Below are 10978 nucleotides of genomic sequence, written 5' to 3'. Positions count from 1 at the left end.
GGGAGATGGGAATGGGTTCAGTGCTTAGGACAGTGCCTGGCGACATGGTACGCCTGGACAAAGCTTGGCCTCGATGTCCACCCACCTCCACACTCTTATTGTAGTGACTTGGAACTCCCAGTGCAGATTTGGCAGTGGGGAGTGTGCGGGACCCACGTATTCACCTGCCCTCTCCCTTGGCGTCAGTTCTCTCCTCTGTTGGGGACAGCAGCACAGGAAGGTGCTTCAGACCCTGGGGAGAGGGGGATTAGATGCTTCCTTTCCCTCAGGGACCACAGAGCCCTGCTCGGGATAAGCGCCTGCTGAAGGCCGTAGATCTAGCCAGATTTGGGTGGGTGGCACTCGGGCATCCCCTGACCCTGCCAGGCCTACGTCAGCAGCCTGGAGCCCTGGAGGCTGAGGTAGCCCCTGGTCCCACCTGTAAAGCTGGAGCCCTGAGCTGGGGCCCTGTACCTGACTTGGGGGCTTGGGGAGCACTGGGGGCTGCGTCTGTCTGATGGGGTCTCTCTTCTCTCTGATGTGGTCTGACGCCTCCCCGTCAGGCAGAGAAGGACTTTCAAGGGTGTGGAAGTACCTGTGGCACATCGAACCCTGAAAACTTAAATAGGAAATGAAAGTGTAAGGACGAGTGGGCCTCCCCGCCCCATTCCCCATCTGCCCCCGGCGGGAGTGGTGTTGGCTGTGTTTATTTTAGAAGTTGTGAAACTACTCTCCCTTTTCCCAGACACGCACCTCTGGGCAAACGTAGCTCATCAGCCGCGTGCGGCTCATCCCCCTGCTGGCGTGAGTGCAGCACGAGTGCAGAGCCGCTGCTCACTGGGAGGGTGAGATTGGGGGCATTTGAGTCTGGGGGTTAGGAGGAGAGGCAACCCTGGGACGCTTACTCAGAGGTGTGGTGCCCACTCCGTGGTGGACAGTCTGTCCTTGCTGGCAGCAGCCTGCTGAGGTGTGCCCACTATACAGATGAGGAGACTGATGCTCTTAAGGCTACATCTGCTGCCAAGGCGCTGAGCTGGGGTGGGAGGACGTGCATGAGCTGCTCCAATCTGTGCTGGTCTGCTGCGGGCTTGGTCTCTTGCTCTGAGGGTCGTCTGCAAAGGGATGCTGCTAGCCTAGTCCTCCCAAGGCTGGCATGAGAGCCGCATCCAGGGAGCTATCAGAGTGCCCTGTGAGCTTGGCGACCACAGAGCCTAGTGGTGGGAAGGGCGTCTGCCTGGGCCGGCCTCGGGTGGTGAAGGGTGGGCCATCCAGGGCCGCAGAGGAGCTCACACTCAGAGGTGGCAGTGGGACCAAGGGCAACACACCCCTACCCGCTGGAGCACCTGACACGCCCGTGCGCCTTGAAGGACCTCTGGGCAGTAGGTTACCGGCTCCCCTGGGCCCACTAGGAGCAGCTACTGGGGTTGTCTCCTTGTTACCACTGGGCAACCCCTAATCTGTCTTCTGGCTCTGTGGGTTTGCGGGTTCTGAGCATTTCCTGTAAATGACCTCGGACAACACGTGTTGCTTTGGGACTGGCTTCTTACCCGGAGCGGTGGAGTCAAGGCTCATGCCTGCTGTCATATCTGGGAGAACTTTACTCTCAGCATTGTAATAGATCTCCTTCTAGTCTTTTTGCTGCACAAGTGCACAAATTTCGAGCGTGTGTAATTAACGCACAGTGGGACACACAGCTCCCCAGTATTCCGTGTGAGGAGTTTTGACAGCTGCCTTTGCTCATGCCACGAAGGTGATCTTCCAGCCCAAGAGAGTCCCTTGTGCCCTTCCCACACCTTTCTGAGTTCTGTCACCACATGTGAGTTTTGCCTGTTCTGGAATTTCCTGTAAATGGCATCGCACAACATGACTGTCTTTGGCCTGGCTGCTTTTGCTTTAGTGAACTGTGGGTGTGGCGTGCGTGCCTTCTCCCTTGGGATGCTGAGCGGTGTTCCCGTGTGTGAACAGACCAGAGTTTGTCCCTTGTCCTGGGCTGTTGGGGTGATCAGCACAAGGCTGCTCTGACCATGGTGTACGGGGTCTTGGGGCCGCACATTTCCAGCATGTAAGTGCTTGGGGGTGGCATGGCTGGATCGGGGACTGCTTCGTCTTTATCAGAAAGGACCGCATCGTTCACCGCGCGGATCCCCGTGTGGGATGGCTGTGTGACGCACACATGCAGCCCTTCCACTTCGGCATCTCTGAGCACTTACCACATCACTGAAGACACATGTTTAGAACCTGCTTAGAGTTGCTGCATATTATATAAATGCATGGCGTGGTTTGTTTAGTTATTTATTTATTGCTGAGTCTTTAGGACGTTTCTAGCTCCTTGATTTTTGTTTACAGGGCTTCCAGCTTCTGGTAGTTTCTGTCTGGATTCCTTGGAGCAGAGCTCTGGGGGTGCAGTGAAGGGGGGGTCCCTCTGCATCATCATTTTGCAGGGGGCTGTGCTGCTTCACACCCCCACAAGCTGTGTCTGGGCTGGAGCCCCTGCCGTGCCCCCAGTTATGCACCAGCACTACCCCGATGGCAGGTGCTGGTGTCCTCTGGCTGGGATCAGCCTTCCTGCGATTCTCAGGTTATTCCTCATGCTGCTAGGGCGCTCGCCTGCCTTCCTGCACACTGCCCTGACTCAGTTCATGTTATGTCTGAATGTTTTAAAAATGAATTTGTAGGAGGGCCTTATTTATTAAAGGTAGCAGCCTTTGTCATGTTTGTTGCAAATATGTTTTCACTTTATCTTTTGCCTTTTAATTTTGCCTATGTTGCATTTTAACTTATATAAGCTTTTTTTTTTTTAGTATGCTGCCAAGTCTGTGTTCGTGTGTGTGTGTGTGTGTTTATGTGGATAACGTTGCTTTTGTATTTGGTAGATGTTTTCTTTGGGGTTGTCTTAATGTTTTACTTTTGATTTATTTCTAAGTGATGCAGCCCTTAGTCTGTCTGGGATAGATCTTGGGTGACTTATGAGATGAAGAGCTGGAGTATGTTTTGTCCCAGGTCACCCACTGGTTTGTGGGACACTGGATGAGGAGTGTCTGTGGAGGACGTGAGGGGACATGCTCTTGGAGGGATGCACTCTGAGGATGCTGCCACGTCCCCCATTGACGGGGAGGTGGCAGGGTGGGCACAGCAGAGAGACTAGGACAGGAGGGCAGGCCTGAGGTGTGGGGCTCTGCCAGTAGCTGTCCTCTGCTTCCCATGTGACCTCAGGAGTGTTTCCGTCTCTCCCTGAGCCCAGGGTCCTGTGTGGCTCTCCCTGCTCTGCCCAGGTTCCGCCTGAAGCTGTTGGCCCGAGGGAAGGGCGAGGAAGGGCTGGCCTGTCTGCAGGGTGTCCACTGGTGGCTCGGCACACGCTTCCCTTGCACACGGGTCTGCCACTCCGGGTTACAGCCCCCATGCCCGGGCCCTGGGAGTCCTGTGTCTGGGTGGGCCCTCCAGCTAGCCTTGTCTCTCTGCCTGACACCTTCTCCAGGCCATGGAGCCTGTCAGTCCATTCGGGCTGGTGTAACAAATACCATAAACTGACTGGTGACAGACACTCATTTCTCATGACTCTGAAGGCTGCAAGTCTGAGATCAGAGTGCCAGCAGGGGTGGTTCTGGGGGCCCTCTTCTGGGTTGCAGGCTGCTGACTTCTCGCTGTGCCCACACATGGTGGAGAGTCGGTTGGAGCGCTCTCAGGTCCATTTGACAAGGATACTCATTCCACTAATGAGGGCTCTGCCTCATGAGCTGTTCACCACCCAAATGCCTCACCTGCTAATGCCATCGCCTCAGAGGCAGGATTTCAAAGTGGGAACTTGCAGAGGACGTGAACATTCAGACCACAGCAGGGTTCACTGGGCTCCAGGGTCGCCCTTGCGGTTCTCAGGTTCCCCTCAGGGAACGGCACCAAGACACCTGTGGAGTCTCCCTAAGTGAGACACACCCTTGTCCCCTTCTCACCCCCTCAGTAGCCCTGCAGGGTGCAAATTGCTCCCGCACTTTGGATTATATGGATATACTCAGAGAGATGGAGCGACTGAGGTTGCACGCAGGTCAGGGAGGAGTGGACTGTGCAGTCCGCAGTCTCTGCCAACTCTGCTGGGACCATGTTTTCCAGGTGTTTGTAGCGGTTGGTCCAATCTGTGAAGTCTCCAGCACAGGGACCTGTTGTACCCGTGGACCTGGAGGGGCAGCCAGAGCTAGGAGGCCCTGCCCCTGCTTTTGCCCACCTTCTTCCTCTCTCCTTGCAATCTGCAGGTGTCTACACATCTCTATCAGTTGGAACCCCAGCCTGGACCTGCACTGGAAGCGAGAACCTCATGGGAGCCGGCCAGGCCTGGGAGCAAGCAGGCTCTTACTGCTAGGAAGCTGCATCTTCTAGGCCTCAGTTGCCATGACTGGGGGTCTCTGTGCAGCAAGGTTGGCCCAGCAGCTGAGTGCTGGTGGCATCACAGGCAGAATTTTCGTTCTCATTGAACCACTTGCTTTGCTAATTGAAGGGTCAGACCTTTAAGAGAGCATGCAGTGTGCACTGTGGCGAGCTGGATGGCGGACTTCACCGAAGGCTACCCAGTGGGCTGAGCATTCAGGCAGCTGCTGCCAGGCCTGCCTGGCGGGTCCCCTTGGAGCCGAGGAAGCTGGCACCTAGCCCCAGGGCCTGTCCTGCCAGGGCCTGCCCCATCCTCTGCCAGCCCAGCTTCCTTTCCCTGCAGAGACTTAGGGACACACCCGCACTGCTGTGACCACCGTGTGTGGCGCTCCTCACCTGCCACCTGCCCTCCCCCAGGGCACCGCTCCACTGCTGCTGTCTGTCCAGCACAGGCCAGGCCCTGGGTGTGCACCCCTGTTCTCAAGGGGCCACATGCAGATATCCGCCGTGGGTGCCAGGAGCAGCTGGGAGACTGCCCCATTGTCATGGGCACCCAGAAGCAGATGTATGGCTTGTCCCTTGCTGTACCCCAGTGTTCAGGACAGGACCGGCACGTGGCAGCGCACTGTGAACAGTGGGGCCACCCCCGTGGGAGGTCCACTTCTGTTTGGGTACTGTGGTCGAGTACTGTGGTTGAGGTGTGGTGACCCTAAATTTGGGTATTGTCTTTCCAGCAAGCCTGTCTCCTCCCTGGAGAAAGGGGACAGGAACTAATGGTGCTTGGGCACCTGCCTGGTGCCGGGTCCCTGGCAGGTTCTGTCAAATGTGGATTGGTTTAGTAACAGCAGTCGGATGTGTGTGGGGTCTTCCCAGGGCAGCTCCGAGGCTGGCGCCTGTTCCCCAGGCTGAGCTGAGTCTCTCCTTCCTCTGCTCCAGCCCCTCCCTGCCCCCACTAGTTTCCAGAGCCTTCTCAGAGCCTCTTTCCCCTTTTCAGATGGTCTTTGTTTGAGAAAACTCTCCAGGGGCCATAATTCATGCATTTCCCACTCCTTTTTTTTTTTTTTTTGAGACAGAGTCTCGCTCTGTTGCCCAGGCTAGAATGCAGTGGTGCGATCTCCGCTCGCTGCAAGCTCCGCCTCCCGGATTCACGCCATTCCTCTGCCTCAGCCTCCCGAGTAGCTGGGACTACAGGCGCCCGCCACCACACCCGGCTAATTTTTTGTATTTTTTAGTGGAGATGAGGTTTCACTGTGTTAGCCAGGATGGTCTCAATCTCCTGACCTTGTGATCCACCCGCCTCAGCCTCCCAAAGTGCTGGGATTACAGGCGTGAGCCACCACGCCCAGCCGCATTTTCCACTTCTAAAGTGATTTGCCTGGAAGCCAAGTCCCCAGTGAGTGAACTTTAGTCTTTTTTTTTTTTTTCTTTTGTTTTCTTGGGACTAGGTCTCCCTCTGTCCCATGCTGGGGTACAGTGGCACGATCTCAGCCCACTGCAACCTCTGCCTCCCCGGGTTCTAGTGATTCTCCTGCCTCAGCCTCCCCAGTAGCTGGGATTACAGGTGTGGGCCACCACGCCTGGCTAACTTTTGTATTTTTAGTAGAGACGGGGTTTCACCATGTTGCCCAGGCTGGTCTCAAACTCCTGACCTCAAGTGATCTGGCTGCTTCAGGCTCCCAAAGTGCTGAGATTACAGGCATGAGCCACGTCGCCTGGCCTGAACTTTAGTCTTTTAATTTTTTTCCTCACTGACGCCTCCTGGGGACTTCCCCTTTGCTCCACACACACAGTGTATTACCTGGAGCCTGCGGTGTTTCTTCTTGTCCATGTTTTAATCCCCTGGGGGTGCCGCTGGCTGTGCTCTGAGCCCTTCCTCCCCACCGTCCCTCTCCCTGCTTCCCTCCTAGCCTGCCTAGCTGTCTCTCCCGTGTGTGCCTGCTTGCCTCTGCCTGGAGTGGGTAAGGCTGTCTTCTTGGATCCTGTAGGTCTGGGTCTCGCCCCGATGGGCAGCAGGCGGGTCTCTGGTGGTTTTCTGTGCTCGGCCCCTCCTTGCCTGACTCACTTTCTCTCTCCTGTGGCAGATCCCTGTGTCAGAGGTAGAAGGAGGGGTGGGGGTGGGGGCATCACAGAGAGCAGGGGCCAGCGTCCGTCAGCTGTGGGATGGTGGTGTGGTCTCAGGGCCCCGTGGAGCTTGTAGGCCTGCTGGGTTTTCTTCCTGGAGGATGGCAGTGAACTCCCCTTGATGTTGTCTTTGATGCCTGTGTCCTGGTTTCTTGGGCCAGGTGGGGTATTGGTGGGAGTCTGGATCGGCCCTGCCATCCAGCTGCCGGCCTCCCCGGTGGGAGTTTTCCCAGCCTCCTCTCTCACAGCCGCCAGTCAATGTGGGGCCCAGCTGGACCTTTGAGACCACTCAACTGCCCTTTGAAGGTGGCAGCACTGCTGGGCCTGAACCCACTCCCATGGCCGTAGCCCAGGTGGCACCCTGCAGCACCTTCAGAGACCAGATGGTTTTCTTCCTAAGGGAGTTGCACCCAGCTCCAGGCGGGGCTTACGTACCTGCTGCCTGGTCCTGCGAGGCCTCTCTTCCTCTTTTTCTTCTCGTGACACCCAGAGACAGAGGCTGAGGGAGACACAGACACAGTCCGAGAGAGAGGCACCCACTCAGGGGCCTCAGCAGACAGGTGACGGGGGAGGCCTAGGACAGGCTGAAGGGTAGGATGGAGGGGCAGAGGGAGGGAGCGGAGCAAGAAAAAGCATCCAGAAGTCAGGGGCAGGGCCTTGGCCAAGAGGCCACAGAGGAGGCCCAGGGGGGAGTCTGCTGGGAGAGGCACAGTAGGGAAGGAAACGGCACTGGTGGGGTGGCCTTCTCAGGAGGGGGCCCGTGGGGATGTTCTGGGTCCTTCTACGTATGTGAGCTCAGCTCATCCTCCAGCATTGCTGTTAAGGCCATTTCACGGAAGAGGGGCACAGAGGCTAGGGAACGTGCCAGGGGCTACCCAGGCAGGAGCCCCTTTGCCCCCTGCTGCTCACGTGAGGGGTGAGGGAAGCCAGCACACTCTTTCCACCCCGCAGCCTCTGTCTGTCCCTGGGGCCCAGTTTCTCTTCCCATCCATCCAAAGCCAGTGGGCCCGCCCTTAAAGAGGGGGTCCATCCTGTGTCTGCTGTAAGGCTGAATTCATGGTTATCCTCCGTGTCCCAGCCCGTCCAGCTCTTGCCTTCCCTTCTCCCTCCCACTCATCCTTCGTTGGTTTTCTCTCATTCTTTCAGCAAGCGGTTGTGGGGCTCTTCCCGCTCTGCTACCAGATGCCAGGTCCCAGGAGCCGAGGCTGCAGCGAACATGCCCAGGGCCCATCCTGCGTCTGTCGGGCTGCGGACCTGTGGAGTCAGGCTCCCATGGCGGGTCTTTTAGTCGAGTTTCTCCCCTGAGATCAGATCCTGTGTTCAGTTGCCCATACTGTGTTTCTAGTGAGTGGCTTCTCAAGGTTAGTGTCTGCCAAGCAGAATTCAGAATCCACCACCTCCTCTCACGGCCTTCGTCTCCTTGGTTAATGGCAACCCTGTTCTTCCATTTGCTTGAACCAGGGTCATCATGCATTTCCTGGAAAGGGCCAGACTGTAAATATGTTGGTGTTCTCTGGCTTCAGAGTGTCCGTTGCAGCTATCCAGCTCTGCCCCATGGCACAAAAGCAGCCCATAGACAACTCATGGATGAATGGGTGTGGCTGTGTGCCAGCAAAGCTTTATTGCAGATGAGGCAGAGCGCCTGTGGGTTGTTGTTTGCCAACCCTCAGCTTAGGCTAAAAATGTTGTGTTCATACTCATTTTTTTAGAGTTGGCGTTTAGCTCATGTGTGGTAAGAGACACCTATCTTAAGTATGCAGCCTGACAAATTGTTGCAGGTGTGTCCATGCCTGGAACCACAACCTCGATCCAGAAACAGAGTGTTTCCAACACCTGCAAGTCACCTTTGTGTTCCTTTCCAGCCCAGTACCTCCTCGCAAGGGTGGCTGTGATCCTGGTTGCTGTCATGGTTAATGAGTGTTGTCTGGTTGTTATTGTGATGTCAGCCTTATTGAAGTATAATTTATATACAATAAAAGTTACTCTTTCAAGTGTGCAGTGAATTTTGATGAATGTATACAGTCATGCAGCACCACCACCGTTAAGATACTGGACATTTTCATCACCCAGGATGTCTTCCCCTGCCCCCTGCAGTCCATCCCTATGCCCACTCCTAGCCCCTGGCAGCCACTCACCTGACTTTGCTTCCTGCAGGGTTTTTTTTCTCCCATTCATGGAAGAGTTTATGTATTTGGTATTACTTCTTTAAAAGTTTGGTAGAATTTGCTTTGAAGCCTCTAGGCCTGGAGTTTTTGTTAATGGAAGGTTTCTAACTCCCCGTTCAATGTGTATTTAATAGATACAAGGCTGTTCAGGCTTGTGTCCTTCAAGGAATTTGTTGATTTCATCTAGGTTGTTGAATTTATGGACATAAAGTTGTTAGTAATATTCCCTCATTATTCTTTGAATGTCTGTAGGATCTGTAATGATGTCCTCCTGTGCCTGTGAGAAACAGCTTTGCTAACTGAAGTGTAGTGTTTTTATACAGTTCCTTTTGCTTTAGTCTGACATTTCCAGTCAGAATGCTGTTTTCCAAAGGTACTTAGGTCAGCAGCTTTTTTTCTCTACTTCATTTTTGAAGACATTTTCGTTGGGTATAGAATTCTGGCTTGCAGGTTTGTTGTTGTTTTTGCCTCTCAGCGCTTTAAAGATGTTACTCCATTGTCTTCTGGCTTGCATGGTTTCTGAGGGAAAGTCAGCTGTAATTCTTCATTTCTTTGCGTGCGGTTTGTATTCTTTCTTTGTCAACTTCAAGATTTTCTAATCTTTGGTTTTCATCAGGTTGAGTATGATATCTCTACGTGTTTTTTACCTTTTTTATTTAGTATTTATTTTGCATAGCGTTCTCTGAGCTTTTTGTGGTAGTTGTTGTTTTCGAGACAGGATCTCACTCTTTCCCCCAGGCTGGAGTGCGGTGGTGCTTGGTTCACTGTAATCTTAAACTCCTAGGTGCGAGTGATCCTCCCACCTCAGCCTGCTGAGTAGCTGGGCACATATCATTGTGCCCAACAAATGTTTAAATTTATTTTTTATTTTTTGTAGAGATGGAGTCTCACTTTGTTGGCCAGGCTGGTCTTGAACTTCTGGCCTCAAGTGATCTTCCTGCCTTGGCCTTCCAAAGTGCTGTGATTACAGGCATGAGCCACCATGCCTGGCCTCTCTGGACTTTTTGGGTCTGTGGGATGATACTGTCTCAGCTTGTTGAGGCTGCTATAGCAGAATACCTTAGACAACAGAAATGTGTTTCTCCCAGTTCTCAAGGCTGCAAGTCCAGGATCAAGGTGCCAGCAGATTTGGTTCCTGCGATGGCCTATGTCCCAGTTCCTAGATGGGGCCTTCTATCTGTGTCCTCATGTGGTGGAAGGGTGAAGGGTCTTTCTGGGGTCTTATTTATAAGAGCACCGATCCACTTCATGAGCGTTCCACCTCTATGATCTCATCACCTCCTAAAGGCTCCTCCTCCTAACACCTTCAGGTTGGGAGTTAGATTCCAACCTTGGAAGACACATTCAGTCTAGAGCGAATGCCTTTCATTCTTTCTGGAAAGTTCTCTGCCACTGCTCTCTCTCTCTTCACCTTCTGGGATTCCAGTTAAACATTTGCTAGGACGTTTGATAATGTCTGGTAGGTGCTTGTCTTTTGTTTTCCTTTTTCACTTTTTTCTCTATGTTTTGGTTTGGGTAATTTCAGGTTGACTGACTTTTCCCTTCTGGCTGTGTTGAGTCTATGGCAGTGCTGCAGAAGCCTTCTTCATTTCCGTCTGGTGTTTCTAATTGTTGGCATTTCCCTGTGACCCTCTGTGAGTTTCCGTTTCTCTGCTGAACGTCCCCACTGCTCATGCATTTTGTCCATCTTTTCTACTGCGGACTTTCACATAGAAGCCATAGTTATTTAAAGTTCCCTGATGGTTCTGAGGTCTCCTCAGTCCAGCTCTGCTAATTGTGTTGTTACTTGACAGTGGTTTGCTTTTCTGATGTTTTTGTGCGTCTCGTACTTTTTGATTGATTTGATTGATTTTGACTTCAGATATAGGACTTCAGACTGAGATAAATAATATTTATGCTCAGAAATGGGCATTCCCCTTATACTAGGCCATTTATGTGGGGTTGAGTCCAGCTGGTCAGGGTTTGGCCTGGATTCGGGTTTTGTTGCAGCTGGTTTTACCCTCAGTGTATGACCCGGTTACAGATTCCCCTGGAGTTACTTGGTGTTTGGGGTGGGTGGGTGTTCCTGCCCTGCTCTCCACAGCGTGGGCTTCCTCCTGTGCTCACGCTGCAGATACAGAGGTGGTCTCTCCCCACATTGGTTCCCCTCCTGCAGCCGTAGGTTCATTTGCTGGCTGTTGGGAGCCTGGCAGCCGGGTGACGGTTGTCTCACTGTGGCCTCAGTCTCAGGCAGGCCTGGTCTCGGGAGCCGGGGTTTCACGGAGACACTTCCCTCTCCCTGTGGCAGTTAAACTCTGCTTGAGGCCAGGCGCGGTGGCTCAAGCCTGTAATCCCAGCACTTTGGGAGGCCGAGACGG

The sequence above is a fragment of the Rhinopithecus bieti genome, unplaced genomic scaffold (assembly GCF_001698545.2).
Source record: "Rhinopithecus bieti isolate Rb0 unplaced genomic scaffold, ASM169854v2 scaffold_25940, whole genome shotgun sequence".
NCBI classification, from domain to species: Eukaryota; Metazoa; Chordata; class Mammalia; order Primates; family Cercopithecidae; genus Rhinopithecus; species Rhinopithecus bieti.
Note: the sequence above shows the minus strand (reverse complement) of the source record.